Source organism: Lepisma saccharinum, chromosome 8, assembly GCF_977018435.1.
Source record: "Lepisma saccharinum chromosome 8, izLepSacc3.1, whole genome shotgun sequence".
Lineage (NCBI taxonomy): Eukaryota > Metazoa > Arthropoda > Insecta > Zygentoma > Lepismatidae > Lepisma > Lepisma saccharinum.
The window spans coordinates 31,600,522-31,619,823 of record NC_139236.1 but is presented as its reverse complement, the minus strand read 5'-3'; the positions used below and the strand labels follow the sequence as shown (position 1 = coordinate 31,619,823).

The 19,302-nt window shown below is 38.2% G+C and overlaps 1 protein-coding gene across 1 annotated transcript in view; it reads right to left on the bottom strand.

The window, feature by feature from the left end:
• Positions 1-16,972, bottom strand: part of Mical (Molecule interacting with CasL) — a 282,128-nt gene extending 265,156 nt beyond the window's left edge. The window contains exon 1 of the mRNA XM_083126409.1: positions 16,840-16,972. The gene's annotated coding sequence lies outside the window, so the exon portion shown is untranslated. The remainder of the gene's footprint in view (positions 1-16,839) is intronic.
• Positions 16,973-19,302: the final 2,330 nt, after the last annotated feature.

The following is a 19,302-nucleotide window of genomic DNA, read 5'->3' as shown; positions in this document are numbered from 1 at the left end:
TACCGTACATTTAACACTTGGTACATACAGGGTGTATCTAAATTCCCATTACAGACTTGTTTGTAGTGGGGACCAAAACGGTTAAGTGTTTTGCATAGGAACCCATGTCCGGAAACGTACCATTTCCCCGCTACAAGTAAAACACCACCACGACACACGTTGCTCCCACTTCTGCTGCTTACTGTACATTGTTTTTGCATAGCTGCAGCGTTCACTTACAAGATGTGGCGACCATTGACTTCAACCCAACAAAGTACCTACGTATCATGCTCTGCTACACACGATCACCAACACCTGCTAGTCCAACATCCGCCGCTGCCATAACTCGCGCCAGCAGGTCTTCCGCTGATTCCAACGGGGTATCGTAAATCAGGCACTTCATGCGGTCCCACAGGAAATAATTGAGCGGAGTCAAGTCCGACGAACATGTACGCCAAGGATTTGGGCCACCATGACCTATCCACTTGTGCCCAAATTTGTGGTGGTGTTTTGCTTCTAGCGGGAAACGGTACGTTTTCGGACATGAGTTCCTATGCAAAACTTAAACGTTTTGGTCCCCACTGCAAGCACTCAAAGTCTGTAATGGGAATTTAGATACACCCTGTATAATAAATATGCTGCAAAATTATTTCTCTGTAATATAATCGGGTTCGTAATATGGTTACCAGATGTCCTCTGAGAAATGACTTCTCGATTTATATGGAACTCGAAAGTCGAGAAATTTCGAATGGTTGCATATTGAAAGTGGTTGAATCTGGAAGTCTTCCCGAGACTTGTGTCAGAATTGTAAAATTTACAACCTGCCCGTTTATTTACAAAACGGGACGAAAACCTTTCTTTAAAATTAAATCTGAATATTTTATCATATGGATAAATATAGATAATGATTATAAATTGCATCTGAGTGGAAAATAAATATATTTTAAAAACCGAATTATATTACAGTAACAGTTGGGCTGAAAAGTTAGTAGGCTGACTTATAGATGGCGTTACTAGAATTGAATCCCATGTGATTTTTACTTAGTACTAACCTTCAAAAGATACGTGTATAAATTTCACAGCTGCCGGATAATTAGTTCGTGAGATATAGCATTGTGAGTGAAGCAGCTTTTGTTATTGTGAAAAAATGGATAAAAACAGAATTTCGTGTGTTAATAAAGCATTGCTTTTTGGCGAAAAAAAATACTGTTGAAGCCAAGGCTTGGCTTGATAAACATTATTCGGACTCTGCACCAGGAAAATCAACCGTTGAGAAGTGGTTTGCTAAATTTAAACGAGGCGAAATGAGCATCGAAGACGATGCACGCAGTAGACGCCCCAAAGAGGCTGTTACCGACGAAAACATCAAAAAAGTCCACAAAATAATTTTAAATGATCGTAAAGTGAAGTTGATCGAGATAGCTGAGATTATTACATAGCGTTGTTGGAGCGTTTAAAGGATGAAATCACGAAAAAACGGCCCCCTTTGAAGAAGAAAAAAGTGCTGTTTCATCAAGACAATGCACCGTGTCACAAATCAATGAAAACGATGGCAAAATTATATGAATTAGACTACGAATTGCTTCCCCATCCACCATATTCTCCAGATCTGGCCCCCAGTGACTTTTTCCTGTTTGCAGACCTTAAAAGAATGCTCGCTGGAAAGAAATTTAGCACTGATGAAGAGGTAATCGCCGAAACTGAGGCCTATTTTGAGGCTAAAAAGAAATCGTACTATAAAAATGGCATCGAAAAATTGTATGACCGCTATAATCGTTGTATCTCCCTCGAAGGCAACTATATTGAATAATAAAATCGAATTTTGTCAAAAAAATATTTTTTACTATGTTAGCCTACGAACTTTTCAGCCGAACTGTTATATTACAATTACATAACTATGTAATGGACGATAATACTTTAAACATGGCCAAAGCCATTTTTATCATACGTGGATGGCAGTGAAAATTGTCCCCAATCGAATTTTTACTGCGTACTCTAGTACTTAAAAAAAAAAGTGTTTAATTTCTGAACTGAAAGTATGTTATTCTGACATTATTTGCTACTATTTCCTAGTAACATATTATATTTGCTGTAAATGTGATTTTCCTCCTATATTTTAACTTAATGTCCGGCACTTTGGAAAGGTGTTTCCTACATTTCGCAAACTGAGGAAAATATTTAATACTCCTACATTTTCCCTCATTTTCCCCAGTTTTCCTCATTTCCAGGTTGAGTGGCCACACTGCCTCCCTTCCAGGAAACGTTTACGCGTAATCATCTCAGGATTTCAAGAACTTGGGGCTGTTCCTGTCGTATCGTTGAACTGATCTGTTCCTTGGAACAGAACGGTCGGTGTCTCAACCAACCACTGCCCACGCGTGATAAACGTCGACGCGTGCAGAAAAATGTATGATCATGCTATACAGCAGCTACGCATCCACGCTCTGTATCTGTGTAAAGAACAATCAAATAGACTTACTCCTTTGTTGGTCATTCGAATGTTCTAAATTATATTTCACTAATTCACAACCCCGAAGTGTTATATCTGCTCTCCAGGGAGATAAATACGACGATTCCATGTTTGGGTCATCAAAAGACAGTAATTCAGAGAATGAAAGTTCTGACAAGAGACAAAAATGTATGATCATTCTATGATTCAATTCTTGGTTCCTTTAAGAAACCTTTACACAATGTCGTCTAAATGAAATCAATTAATGAGTTTCCACACAATCGCGTGGCATAATTGAACGTCAGTGAGAAAAGTTATGAAACTTTCCAATTTGCTGCCTGCACTAAGAGCTGCAATTGACTTTTCATAATGACTACAAAATCGTTGTAAGGATGTTTGTTATTAACATTTTACACGCCAATAAACACATCGGATAAGTTAAAAAGTATTTTCTTTATTCAAGGTACTTCCTTTTTATATTGCACTGCTATTTATACTGATAATTATCTTGCAGTATAGTATAGGATCATATCGCCTAAAAGCTTCTGTAAAGAATATACACGTACGAGAATAAGGTTTGAGCTTTGGTGTGTTCATAAAGACCCATGAAACAGAAACTTTATGTGGTGTGTTGTGTTTTAATTGCAAGTGCTAAATTGTAAAATAGCAAAAGGAAACTGAGGGAGCGATTCCCATTTGGCTCAGTGCTAGAGTCGTCGCCTTGTAATCATGGGGTCCCGGGTTCGATACCCGGTGGAGGCACATTGCACAGTGGTTCGGATCCCACTTTAAACCGTAGATCCAGTCCCGATTAGCCTTACTGTGCATAAAGTGGACTTAAAACACCAACTCAAAGAAAGGGATGGAACACTATAACTTTGTGCTTTTATAGTTATTGCAATACTTCAATTTGTTGTTAGATAAAACTAAGAATAACTACGAATACCTTAGCTGTTCAGCATATAATCAACACAAAAATTACGATTATAATGTAGAATGAAGTTATACATTTGTATAATCATAATCCAACATTTTCTTCTGCTTCGATTTTCGGATAAGGATAAGTTCTCTAGCTCTCATTTAAAGTATAGGATGGGCCAAAAGTTATGGATATCATGTGCTTTCTACAATAAAATGCATTTCAATAATAAAAGCTGATTAAAATGTGCTGGTATAGTTCAAAACTACAATTTTTAACGACTAATGAGTACCAGGAGATGTCGGGGGGGGGGGGAGACAAAAAGTAGACAATGCAATGCATCATATACTCATGACTTTTTGACAGTACGGTCAACGAAGTTAGTAATAAGTTGTGTATTATACAGCGTATATTGATACACTTGTAAGTTGAATTGTATCTTCTGGAAATCTGCTGTATAAAGAAACAAACTGCCGGAGTACTAAATGAGGTGACTGTAAGGTACAATACGAGTGGGAGCACTATTACACATGTGCAGGGAAAAGTATTTTGTTTTCATTTTCCCTTGCGGTTACATCTGAGTAATAAAGGGGTATCGTATTCGATTCCCACTGGAGACACATTGCACAGTGGTTCAGATTCCACTTTATACTGCAGGTCCAGTCCCGATTCGCCTATCTGATTATAAAGAGAACTTAAGGCAAATTTTTGTAACATTTCCTCCAACTGGTTATACGACGCACTAGAGAAAAATGCATTTCCTGAACCTCTTATTCGGAATGCACAGACATTCGAGAACCTCAAAATGCCAACGCGTATTGCGCACATCTTTTTGGGAAGGTTCCAAAGCGAAATAAGGCCTGCCGGAAGCACGCGTTCACAAGTGCCCCACGACATGAGAATTTTCAACCGGTCACCTACACAACGGTGGAAACGTGTCCGAACGATCACCATAGAAAATCACACCAACGTGAACGGAGTCACGGCATACAGGGCGCCAACTCAAATCGAAAATAGGCGACCTCCGTGGCTGAGTGGTTAGTACAAAGCGCTACGGCACCACGGGATCGAATCCTGGTCTGCGCGTTCTCTGTGAGTATCCCTTCACATCAATTTCATCACCACTCGTCCTCATCGTCGCGATTATCCAAAAGTGGCAAAGAGCGGGCTAAAAAAAATCGACATATTCCAGGATTCGGTGGGTAGTAAGAAGAAGGAAGACAAGCATTTAACCAAAAATAGATTTGATTTGGTTTATTTTACTTCGATTGTTTGCTACTTTTGGCAAATCGCGAAGACGAGGATGAGAGATGACATGATGAAATACATGGAGGGACAATCACAAAGAACACCCATCCGTGCCCAGGTTGGGAATCGAACCCGGGACCCCTGGCGTACTAGCGAGCGGTGCCTAAACTAAGGAAAATTATGTACTTTGCATAAATTCCAAGCTATAAGACTTCGCGAAAGTGTTGCGCAGAACTCTGGAAAAGCATCAATCGGTATTGGTTCTGATTGATTGGTTTATTTATTTTACGTCGCTTCTCTGCCACTTTTGAATAATCACGACGATGGGACCATCACAAATATACAGGGTGCTTCCGTGATCATATAGCAGATTTTCAGAGATGATTGAGTGGGACAAAAGCACCAACATGAGATAAGGAACCAATGTTCGAAAACGCCTAGTTCAAAATTTATAAGCCAAAACTATTCTGACAAGGGTGTGCAACCTCACATACGTGTAGGAGTATGCAGATAAGGATAGGAGAAGTAACTTCCCGAAAGGCCCCGTATAGTGAATAATAATAATTCACACCATTTGATAATGAAGAGGAACTCCTGTCAAGATTCCTTCCTATCTGTGTTGTCGTCACACCGACTACAGGGATGTTACAGCGGATGCGACAGAACTTTTTGCGACACTGTTATGCCTGCTGCATCAGAGCTTGAGGAAGCCATTTTCAACTGCTGGAATTGTACACGTATTCATTCATCTTGGTTTTCTAAGTATGATGTGGTAATTTACTTATTAAAGCTACAAACAGGGATCGTCCCCCCCCCCCCCCCGCACACACTTTCCTAAGTATCCACAACTTTGGTTTTGTCAAAAAAAAGGGTAAAGTGCTCCCCTGTGCTTAGCACCACGCCATGAAGGCGTATAGGGGGTGTGGGGGTAACGCCCCACACTTTCTTGATCCGGTCGTGAGTGGGGGTGATGTGATCAGCACCACGCCCCTGACCGCCTTTACCCCCCCCCCGGGTTTCCCCCAGGTACCCATGTTATTCGACGCTGGGGCCGCTTCCAACGATAGAAAAGTTCCTGGATTTGAACCGGCCGGGGATCGAACCCGGGACCTTTAGCATGGTAGTCAGACGCGTTACCGACTGAGCCACCGCGGCCACTTTTGTTTTGTCAAGACCCTTTTATGCTCAGATGGGCTAATCTAAAGTGGGACCAGAGCCACTGTGCTAATCCCAGAAAAGGGCATTGCGTAAAACCTCCTTCCTTCTATCTGCCGGTTTCTTGAGGTCACGCCCCCTATCCTCTTGTGGAGTTGCATACCCTTATCGTAACAATGGTTTTGGCTCACAACTCCTGAAGGAGGGGATCCTTATCTCAATTCTGTGCTTTTGTCCCCCTCCATCATCCCTGAAAGTTTGTTACAATGGTCACGGAAACATCCTGTATATGGACAACATAGGCCCCACAAAGGATTATACTGGCTGTGGGTCCAGACGCAGTCCATGGTGTACTATGTGGAAAAGAGGTCGATGGGTGTCTTCTGAAAGGTTCACACCCTTACACCACGACCGGTACTCGTATTTTTAATTCCGACCGATACTTTCCGATACCGATATCACTGGTAGTACAGGGCCATGATAAAATTCAATTATAATTCCCGGTTTTCAAGGCGAACTTTCCAAAAATTTAAGGGTACAGGCAATGTTTTCTCTATTTTAACCTTATGTATTACCGCCTCTCACTATCCACACACATACACAAAAACATTATTAATATAAAGGGTCTGTGTGATTCCAATGTATCCGAAAATTCAAATTCAATTCAATAAAACGGAATTTTCATCACAAATATTTAATTTGAGGTATGGAGTTTACATTTGCTATTTCACATACTCAGGCTCGAAATATATCTACAAACACAAGACACACACACACACACACACACAATTGTAAATTCTATAAGAATTTCAAACCAAAATTGAGCTAATCACCTTCACGATATCTTGCAACAGTTTTTCGTCTGTCAGGTAGATTGTTCCGCAAAGGGCACTAGCAAGTTAAATGGATTGAGAGAATAATTTTTATTTTTATTTTCCACGCAGGTTTACTTTCCTTCCTCAATAAAAATAGAAACCTAAACTGTGAAAAACTTGCCTCGGGGAATTTACAAATATGTATAAATTCAATGCGATTTACATTAATAAAAGTTGCACTTTTCCACGTCTACGGAGAAGAATTCACGCATAATCCCCGGAATTCCCAGTGAATAGCCACCCTGTATTAGTACTGGCCGAGACTGATACAGCTCAGCCCTAGATAGAAGTGATGGAGATCCAAACATAAATATTCCGAACAGAGAACAAAATATCCACATATAATTATCCTCAATAATTCGCTGCCAAAAATGTATTTTCGTTTATGCCCGAAACCTGGAGAAGCGATGGGAAGTGCTAAAAATGCAAAAACATTTATGCAAACATCCCCGTTCTTCACGTCACTAACAACGTGTCGCCTAAACGTTACCGCCGACTATATCGGACCTTGAAGTGCAAGTGTTCAGCACAGACGACCGATGAGAAAGGCAGTGGCGGTGTTGTTGTTACCCGCTGTCAATGCTTCGTGTGGCGTAACGATGCTGGCCTTCGTCCTCCGGCAACTGACTCTGGTTCAACATCCTTGAAAACCGTCCCACATACGGCAGGCAGCAGACCAGCACCATAGCCAATGACCCGGCGGCGGTAATGTTTCTGCCAAACAGGAGTCGTTTGCAGCCACGGTTCATAACTTCGTCTTTTGTTCACTTCTTTGGACACCTCCTCGCATTAGTGACGTCACAAATACGCTAATCAGAACTGGACTGCAGTGCGATCCGAAATCTGAACTACTAAAATCACAGAACTTTCGGATTATATGTACGAGGGTAGGCCAAAATGTTTTTACCCTTACTATGAACTGAATGTGTAATGCATTTATGTAGGCCTAGAAGCGAGAATAAAATATATTAATACACTTCTTACCTTGCATACTCCTTCTGGTACGCCTAAGGCCCGATTTTTCCTTAGCAATGTTCTTAACATTTATGCCATGACCAAACTGCTACCATGTAACAGTACAGTTACACAGTTCGATCGGGAACAAATTTATTGAGTTAAGTATCACTTCATAGGTTTTCGAAGCACATAGCGAAATTAAACCTGTGGATACTAGCGGAACAAGAAAGGATTGGCACCCGGCTCAAGGCAGTCGATTGTACAACTTGCATTTTGTTACAAGCATGTAGATCGAGGATCTGTTTGTGGTGTTGTGCTGAAAAACATCTCTCTTAGGGAGGTTTCAGATACAAGCGACACGCGACACCGAAATGGCAAGCGACACAGGAACCTTTAGTCCATAAGCAAGCATTCATTGCGCATGGACGACCAATAGACTGAGGCAACACGATGCACGCCATTTGCTAAATGGGACTTCTTGCGTGCTTTTCTACGTTTCGCAAATTTCAAAAAAAGCTGGCAAGATTGCCAAGTCGTAAGAAATAAGTGTAACAACTTGTAAGAAATAAGTGTGCCAACTCCATCTTATTGTAATGAAAAATTTTATGCACATTTTCCGATCCATTTTTCTTCTCTTCTGAGCCTGGGCTTCACTGATAGCCTAGAACAGCGGTTCTTGAACTTTCCTACACCGCGGACCCCCAAGAATTAACTCAAAGTTTAAACCCGGAATTTGCATCATACATATTCATTTCTAGTGTTTCATCACTGATTTTCACCATTTAAGGGAAAATTAAATGAACGCACACATTTTATTACTATTTGCATTTTATTGTAATGTTAATTGTAGAAATTACATTTAATTAATCAAAAGTATATAAAATACAATTTTTGTAATAACAATGAATACTAACAAGAGATGTCACAACACTACTTGTTAATCTTATTTCCTGTGAGAGGGATGATGCTGCATTTGACTGACAAGTCGTGATATATCGGGCTTAATGGTAGAAACCGGAATCCTAAGTTCTGATTCTACATTTTCCAAACGGTTTCTGTACTTGTTTTTAAGATAGATGAAAGCAGAGAAAAAAAATTCACATAAGTAGGTTGTTACAAAAGGCATTAATACTTTCATGGCCTTCTTTCATTGTCCCGGAAAATCATCCTGTAAGTAAGCCCATAAGTTTGCAAGTGTATTTTCTTTTAAAATGCATTTTCAGAGCACCGTCCCTTGTTACCTCCATGAGTTGGTCTTCTTCTACTTCATGCACGCTAACTGAAAATGGTTCCCTGATCCAATTTTTGCTTGCATCAGGCACAGGAAAATATTCTCTGAACGACTGCTGCAAAGGTTACAAATGTTGCGCGAAGAGTGACTTGTCGTTTTCTGACAACTTTTCTTCCGTGGAACGAAGAAAATTTGAGAAGTTTGGAAAGGTCTCCTCATATTTTCCATTCAGTATACGCTGACTCCACGACTCCAACTTTTTTGATCACTGCTTCGATCTTGTCTTCAACAAAAAAGACTGTTACTTTTCTCCTTGAAGACTTAAGTTCAGATTATCTAAATTGATGAAGATATCCGATAAGTACGCTGACTTGACTAACCAGGGAAAATCATTCAAACGATGGCTGAGATAAAATTGCTTATCCAAGCGAAATATTCTTATTTCGTCTCTCAATTCCCAGAATCGAGACAAAACTTTACCTCGTGACAGCCAGCGAACTTCACAGTGAAGTCCATTTCTTTGCAGAGCTGTTCAAAATGTCTTGAATTCAGTGACTTGCTATTTACGAAATTGACAATTTTCACTGATTCATTTAAGGTCTGTTGAAGCTCTTCTGGTATCTTCTTGGCCACTACTGCATCCCTGTCAAAGTCTTAGTTGCGTGAGTTTTTGAACACCCTGGAGTTATTTGTTTTCATTGTACACGAGTTTGTGTACCTTATGTGCCTACTTAATGCATAGTGGTAATACTTATCTTGTAATCAAGGGGTACCAGGTTTAATTCTCAGTGGAGACATATGGCATAATGATTCTGATTCCATTTTAAAACTGTAGGACCAGTTCTGATTTGCCTATAAGAGTATAAAATGAACTTACAACAAACTTTCACATGTTTGTGCCCTTGATATCATAAAAACGTTAATATTAAACTATAAGATGTTTCAGGACAATTAATACTTTGCTATTCATAATACCTATGTAGAACTACATGTGCATGTACTTCATTAAATAATTGAGATCAGTATGCTACTGGTCGGATTTTTGATTGAATATTAAAAGCTACATAAAAGAAATGTTCGTCCCTTAAGGCATAAAGTGATGTTGATCCTTGTAATCAAGGGGTTCTGGTTTCGATCCCCAATGGAGGCACAGTGGTCCAGTCGCGTTTCAGGCTGTAGTTCCAATCACAATGAGAATATCTGAGCATAAAATTAACTTAAAGAAACAAAATTCTACTGACAGAAAGCCATTTTTTTTAAAAAAAAATGATGCTTCTATTGGTCATTTTTGGCCAATCTATTTCAGTTTCTACCTCAGTCTTAGGGCCACGATGTACTAAGTACGGCAGTAACTACCAACCGTCCGGCTCTGGTGCGAGAGTTCATTAGATCCAGTGATTGCTAACTATTTGAAACCAAATTTTATCTTTGCCAACCAGCCTAGACATATACCATATGGTATAATTTATTTATTAATATTTAATTTCAAGGGTGCATATTAATGTATAAAGATAACGAAGTTAGAAAGTAGTAAAATTATTGACAAGGGCATCAACTTTATAAAAATAATTTACCATGCTCTGGTCTCACAACAGTTGAGAACTACTACACAAGGTTTGCTCTGTGACCAGGTTAATCCGTTATTACATGAATACATAATACACCTGAATGCCAGAAAACCAATATTTTATGCTAAATACAAATGTAAAGGGGTGTGATACAAATTTTTAATATGGTTAAAAAACCCATCACTGGGGGTACATTTGGTAAGTGTGTAACTGATTGTTTACAGATCGTTTTGGGAAGAAAGAAGCAAAAGGAATCGAAACAGCCCTTTTAGAGAGAATAGACTGAGTTTGGTAGACAAAGGGATTTTTTGGCACAGAGATTTTGATGGAGAGGTGGTCACGCAAGTTAGAGCTCTGTCTCTTTTGGATATTGTAGACCTTCGTGGACATTTTTGGTTGTTAAGTTTCTGCCAGTAAAATGCACAATTTCGCGAGTAGCCAGCGGAAGTGAGAAAACTTCATTGGACTTTTGTGAAGTGAATTTGCAAAGACTGAAAGTGTGCATGACGCTACAGTTATGAATTTATTAGTTGAACAGAGTGCACAGTAGTTTACAGAGCCTGTGTTTCCAGACTTGTCAACGTAGCAATTATGGAAAATGGATAAGCCAGTGAGTGCGAACCAAGATTCATATTCTTGATTGTGTCTGCAGAGGCTGAAATTTCCAGTCGCAGCGAAGCATCCCAGGGTTGATCATGAAGCAGAGGTTGCAGAGAGAGAATTTCTCCAGCGACAAAATTAAAGCTAATCCAAAGTACTGGTGTCAACTCTTGTACTGGGTTTACCTGTGTAAACCAAGAGCCATCAGCGAATCAGGGAAAACCTTTAATTTTGTGAAGATATTTCTTAGTTTTCTTCTGTAATAAAAGTAAGAAAAGGTAACTAGTTTCCTTCATTCATTAAAAAGTAAAATAATATTTGTTTATTTAGTTTATCTCAATCTAACTGTATTAAAAAGCAAAGCTTAATAAAAAGAAGGAATAGATCAAATAAACACCTTTTATCGTTATAAGTGTGTTAAAAGATGTAGCAATATTTTCTTCCTTTCTTTTTACTTTATATGCATGTTCCTATGCCAAATTCAAACTTTGAAAATTATGTTAGTGTACGATTAGATTCCATTTACTGCGTATGTCTAGTTATGAATTCCATGTTGAAAGATGTATTTTAAATTTAGATGAGAGTGTCTTTTTACATTAGAGAGATAAATGAAAGCTGTGAAACAAAAAATGCGGCCAATTAATGTATTTCATCGATTTCAAACACTTTGGGGAAAAAATGGCTAAACCATAAAAGCAGCAGGCTTTTTCAACTCTAGTGAGTGCCCTTGATTAATTTCATCTTCAACCAGGGTTTGAAACAGGTATCCATTGATTACAAGGCAACCACAAATCCATTGGGTGACTTGTCACTTGTTTTCAAAACATTACAATAGAAAGAGTACACCGATATCTTGTCATTGGTAAACAGGCAATGTTTGTGAATGATGTGCAATGTAATACCATGAAAGGTAATATACCAGTATGTTGGTTTAGCTCTTTCTTTATTATTTACTTCTTGAAAAATTACATGTCCTAATAACGGAGTCATTTCTAATTTTGCAGTAGATGACTTCTTATGACTCAAGGTATTCGCTTGGACTTACTGAGAGGGATCACTGTAACTCATCAAATTTATGCAAATATCTTTCTCCTCCCTTTTCTAAATGACCTAAATATTAGTCACTAATGCTGTAATAACACCATGTGCTCCATCTGTTCTGAAAGAGATTAAATCTGTCACTTTGTTTGATTTGCTTTATTTTACTTCGCTTTTTGTGTCACCTTTGGCTAATTTGCAAAGAAGGGGGTGAGTGATGGTATGATGAATGGAATCTTACAAACATCCATGCCCAGGTTGGGATTCGAACCCAGGACTCCTGGCATCGTAGAGCGATGTGCTAACCACTCTGCCATGGGGGCCGGGAAAATCTGAGTCACATTAGCCTACATTTGATACTTATTAATGTATCAGTAAAATGAGTAAGAAGTTATTTTCAAGAGAATATTCCAAACTCTTATAACAAATGACTCCATCATGTGTTCCAGATAAAACTCAGGTCATAATCAACAACATTCTGAACAATTTTTTAAAGAAGTCTAAATCAATATTTTGATCTCTTTTTCCTTGTGTATCCTATCATGTCCCACATCACGAGAAAGCCCATGGTATCAACTTCAAACTGAGAGGCTTCTTATGCCTCTCATCCATTTGTGTGAGCTTTGAATATAAGTTTATTATAAATGATGTTTGTAAATTTTTGAGGCCTGCGATTTCATCATGCTATGTATGCAATTTCTTCATGGTTCAATTTCGATTTACCTCTGTTAACACATACTGCGGAGTTTTAGCGATTACTTACGCCAAAATGTTTTAAGATTTTGTTCAATACATGCTTTCGTAGTTTTGTTAGGTGGGTCAGGTTTAGTTCACTTAGCATTTTAATAATAACCCTAATGCTTTTGTGGTTAGGTTAGGCAGGTCAGGTTCAATTCTCTTAGGATTAAAATAATATCCCTAAATGCTTTTTTCAAAAAAACTTTCTAACTTACTTCTACATTCATTCCCACTAGTCCCTGATACTTATTGTTGCTTCTATGAACGAAGAATACCTCGTCCATGGGGAGCGCTCATGCTTGCGTAAGGTAATTTTTTTTTTCCAATATATTTTTTTTAATCCAAATAGTGGTTATTACTATAAGGAAGGTTCAAATTTTGGGTGACAATAATTTGAAAAAAATTAAGAAACAAGCAGAACCGTTACCATTTTTCGTTACAATTTGGTAAACAAAACCAGTTCACATATTAACCTAGGATTTTTTAACTTTTCATTCAATAACGGTGCATGTGAACTCACCAAATTGCATAAGATCTGAAATGGTGAACCAGAATATATGTAAATATTGCATTGATTTGGCATGAAATGACCAAAAAATCTAAAATGTGTTACACACACCTAATACTACTTATAATATCCTCACTGGCACCTCCAAGTTGGTCACCTCTACAAAGGCAACAAACCTTACTTACTGGTGCAGTGGCAAAGTTTAGTTTCTATCCCACTCGATTTCACGAAATTTTACGACTGCAAACTCCCTCCGAAGCCTGTTGGCAAGCAACACACCCTCTGCTTTCATCCTTTCATGGGAAACCAATGCTTCCGAAGCATCATATTGCGAAAGGTGAAATCTTGCTGAAGATACGAAGAAAAGCTCAGCATGCTGGAGCTTTTAGGCTTCTAGAAAGTAGGCAAGCGCAGCAGAGAGCAATTCTATAGTCTGTATACAAGTGTTAACACGATCTCGAATATGAATATTTGCTTTATCAGTAACACAGAATTATTTAAATAAATTACTATAACGGTTCTAAATCCATGTACACAAACTTCAAAGCATTACTTGAAAGTTTCACGATTTGTAAAAATGCAAATAATGTCGACGTTCTGGGGTTAATACGAAGATAGTGTTTCAAAACAGATGGCTGTTGTCCACCTCACTCAACTCAAATTACAATGCCAATGTTGACAACTAACAAATAATTTACACAATATTTATTGTGAGTTTTCATACAAAAAAAATTCAATAAACTGACGTTTTTTGGATAACACTTGGATGTGAAGAAAGCAATGGAACTCTTCTGAGACTGGAACATTTTCTACCTGATGTAATGACCTATGATTCCAAAGCTTCATTCCTTGTAATTGTAAGCTTCAAGTCAGTTCCTTTACTCTCCCATGAACAATAATTTTAGTAACGAGGTTAGTATCACATTTCTGTTAGTTTTGGAGCTTTTTGGGATATCTTCCATTTGTGTAGGAAGAATGCATGGTTGATGCGAGTGTTCTCTTTTGTCTGTTGTGTTGCGAATTTTACATTGCACCAGAAGCTGTAAGTAATAGCAAGTATTTTATTTTATCAATAACGTGACAAAGAATTTTGAAATAAGAAAAGCATGGCATTTGCGAGAGGAGTTGGGTGATATATTACTATTATTTGAAATGTCCTTTCTTTCCTAAGAAAACTGGGGCAATTGGGTTGTAGAACTTATTTACACCCCCCCCCTCCTTTTCGGAGTCACTAATGTAAGTACTGCCTCATCCTGAAGACAACGCTTCACCACTGAAATGGTGTACAAGAAATACTGTTCTACGTTAAGAAGCATGTGAACTTGTTACTGTACTCAATTTTGTAATTTCTATATTATAAAGCTACATAGCCTACATGTTTCTGATTACTTAGTGCATTTGGTAAATGTCTGTTATGTCGGAGACACATTCCTATTGGATATTTTCAGTTTCAAATCGTTCGTACTTACCAATTGTTTTTTTATTTTTTTATTTGATTTAGTTTATTTTACTTCGCGTTTTGTGCCTCTTGGCTAATTTGCGAAGATGGGGATGAGTGATGAAATTGATGAATGGACATTCACAAACAACCAAACCCGACCGGGATTCGAACCCGGGACCCTTGGCGTCGCAGCGCGATGTGCTAACCACTCGGCCACAGGGTGTATTGTGTATTGCGGAACATAATTGAAGGTGCCATTATGCTTTTTACACGAAAATAACTTCGATTTTTCACATTACAAGTAATTCTTTTGGGTCCTTTCTTCCGTTGCGGAACATACAATATGGTACGCACAGCTGTGGATCATCGCATGTTGTGCTTGTGTTTTGTCGATTTGGAGTGGGTATGCAGTGTTTCAACCTTCTTACCCAAAAAATACCTAATTTCGTGTTCATTATGTCATCACAAACCATTCACGATAGCCCCATGAACCATTGACAGAGAGCCCCACGGACCATTTCCGGCAAGGTTAGGTTAGGTAAGCATAGTTAAAATAAAAAGTTCTTGTAAATTTCTTGTTGTGCAGCATTCTATGGTGAGAAAATACCTCCACGAACTTTCAAAATGCTACAGAAACTCATTTCCGTAAGTAGTTTCTTCTGTAAAAATGAAGAAATGTGTATCCGATATAACAGACATTTACCGGGCATTTTTTTGCAAAATGAGTTTTGCACCCTGCTTCATGATTATGGCAGCAACTTAGTCATGCAAAGTTCCCAGTGCTCTTAGCATTGTATTTACGTTCTTACATGCTTACAGTGATACTAATCCATGCTTTGGGCATGTTGGATTTCCTTCATCTCCAGCATGAATATGCAATGTTTCCCACATGAAAAGAACACATCAAACATTTTGAAATTTAACAATGCTTTCTGCAACTTGAAATCACACAAGCTAGTTTCTATAAACTTCAAACTTACCAATTATTTCCAGTATTCTTGTTGATTTAGCATATTTTATGTTGATTTTCTGCAACTTTTGGTTAATCATGATGATGGCGACCATATGAGATGGATGAAGAGCCAAACCGCATTGACAATACAACACAACCCTCTTCCCCGACAGTGGATTATACTGACTGTGGGGTTTCAGACATCAGAGCCAAGTTAATCTACCAAGTGTAGCCCTGTGGTGTTACATGGAAACGAAATTGACATCCCAAGAAAGTCACCCCTGCAACCCCATGTCCAGTATTCTAAATTCATTCTGCATCCCCTTTATCAACTTAAGAAAATCATTATACAATCGAAACCATGAATATAATATAAAATTCCTTCAAGCAGTGAACAAAATAATGATGACAATATACATTACATATGCAGCTTTAAAAAGAAACGCTAAGGCCAAAAAATCTAAGACAGAACAATGCCATTGTCAGAAGGGTTTTTAAAATTAATGGTTATTGAGAAAAAGGGACCAGGAATGTCAAGAAACTTAATTTTTGTATGATTAGTTGAAAATAAAATAAACTATATCCCTACAAAAATAGCATGGTAATGTTTGCGGTTAGGACATGCAGAGCCTAATGATTATACATGTGCAATTGAAAATGGAGGTATAGTAGAAACACCAAACAATCTATGCAGAGCTGTGGGTGGTTTTCGCCGGGAACTGTAGTCCTTGCTGTACTAAAGTTCACTGTTTTTCTCGTACTGAATGGAATTTCAAGTATGGATTGAGTGGTTTTATTTTTTCTGTCCACAAAGAAAAACTGCGTATTTACTGAATGTACCAGAATACTTTGAAAACTTCAATTATAACTTTAAACAACATAGCTATATCAAGCTCTAAATTTATAAGTTCGCGAATACAACTACAGAAGATGCTGGTTATGACAACACATATCATACGATCTCCACAAATATGCTAACCACATAAAAGAGGATACTTTTAGACTTAGTAAAATTGTTTTATATCAGTAAGACATATATCCTGAGGTATAATAGCAACTAAATATACTACAAACACAATCGAATACAATTTTAGTCGACATAAACAAACGGCCACACAAAATAAATAGCTGCATCACATTGCAACACCGTTACCCTTGAATTTAGCAATAAATAACTTTACCTTATAAATTATGCAGCAAATCTTCTACTGTACCATAAATGCCACAATTAAAATTACACTTTCACACATAAACACAAAATTCACTTCTCCACAAAGAGCACAGATTTGAGCAGAGCAATGCTGGCGAGTTGCTCCGCTGATCTGTTCTCTAGTGATGGCAGCGTTGCCAGATACTTACACAGGAAATACACTAATGAAACTACACACACATTCCACTTCCACACTTTCCCACGGCCGGCACTATGGTTAGTAGAAGGTACAGGCGCTCTAGTAGAAGGGGTGTGCGGGACAGAATTTTTTGGGTCGGGACGGGATATTTTTAAATCCCGACATTTGGGACGGGAAAAAATTCTCAATTTAAAATTTCCCGAGCCCTGGAAATCTCTAATTCTACATGTCATTTTCACTTGTTTTTCCACTTTTGGAATTAAAACTAACAATTTCCGATAATTTCCAAACACATACAATGCACAAAACGTCGAGAAGTAACGCCTTTTTTAAATGACCATTCGGTATTTACGAAATATATTTTTATTTGCATAAAATTTGAAATCGAGGGGGCTAATTGCCCCTCTGTGCCTCCCTGGCCGTCTGGAAGAAAAATGGAAGAAATAAGTAAAAACTAATTCCATCTTGAGGACTCTTTTGTTCTGCTACTCTTACATTCCGCTTGTCTTGTTTTCTTTTTTTTAATTCAATGTTTGCCCCACTTGCCCCCTAGAATTCATTTCCGTCCAAGGTTGGGGGAAGCCGCGGTGGTCTAGTCGGTAGAGCGTCTGACAGTCATGCGGGTGGGTTCGATTCCTGGGTAAGGCCAGGTAGGCATTTCCGCCCTTGTCTCAGCATAAAGCGGCTCTGGGCTCACCCAGCCTCAAAACGATGGGTACCTGGCGGATAAAGGCAGCCTGATCACATCACCTCCATAAAAAGGCAGAGATCGATATTGTGTGTAGCCCTATCTCCACATCTCCTAAATGTGCCTTCATGGCACGGTGCTATATGTACATACGGGGAACTTTACCTTTATCTTATCAAAGTAGGGTTACCAGACGTCCAGTTTTTCCCGGACATGTCCTACATTTTAGCCCTATGTCCGGCGTCCGGGAGGAATTTGAAATATATCATAAATGTCCTACATTTTGAGCGTCACATAATATTAATTAGGAAAATACGTAACAGAAAAAATCATGCAAGTTACAAGTCTATGGACTGCGCTTCCAAACTCAATAGTGACATTTATTTTGGAAATTCCTTAATATGTCAAATTCATAAATTAATTTGTTTAATATGGAATAAAGAAGAAATCCCTCAACAGTGGAAAGAATCCATAATTGTTCCTGTGTTTAAAAAAGGTGATAAAATGAACTGCAATAATTACCGTGGAATTACTCTACTCTCAACAACATATAAAATATTATCTAACATTCTTTTAACAAGACTAACCCCATATGCTAATGAAATTATAGGTGATTATCAATGTGGATTTACACGTAACAGATCAACTACAGATCAAATTTTTCACATCAGACAGACACTTGAAGAAAAGTGGGAATATAATCAAAATGTCCATCAGCTATTCATTGATTTCAAAAAGGCATATGATTCGGTCAAAAGAGATAAATTATATAATATATTAGTAGAGTTTGGAATACCTAAGAAGCTTGTTAGTATGATAAAAATATGCACCAGTGAAACAGAAAGTAAAATTCGTGTGGTATTAATATGTATGACAAATTTGCAATTTCTGATGGGTTAAAACAAGGAGATGCATTATCTCCATTGCTCTTTAATTTTGCCTTAGAATATGCTGTTAGGAAGGTAAAATAAACTAAAGAAGGACTAGAATTAAATGGTGTGGATAGGCGCCGACTCCATGGGGCTTAGGGGGGCTCGAGCCCCCCCAATGTTAATGATGTGGGGGCAGAGCCCCCCCAAATAATTTTGCTTAAGAGGATTTAATGTATTATTTTTCTTCTCTTGTAAAGTTTACTCTGAATTGTGCCACATGAACGTAACTTTAAATACACATTTGAAATGTTCTAGACCATCAACTTTGGGGGCTGAGACAGCTAAACCATCAACTTTGGGGGGGGCTATGACGGGAGACAGCAAAACACATGACTTATTACTATATACTAAGTATATAATTATTATTTACTATTATACATATATTAATCAGAGACATAATGAATTTAGCCAACGACTTGTTAAAGACTGTTTGGGAATCCCCTAAAAGAATGCAAATATTTAGTAATATTATTGATGTGAATGAGAAGGCTGGCCATACTGGACTGTGACCACTTTGCCCTCGTCGGTGGACGATGAGAGCCTCCTGTATGCAAGAGATCTTAAGGAACTATGAAAACCTTCTCAATTTTGTTGAGAAATTTTCTGAAGAAGATTCTACTGACGCAGCATTAAAATGTGCTGGATACCTTGAGACAATGCTTCACTTCAAGACAT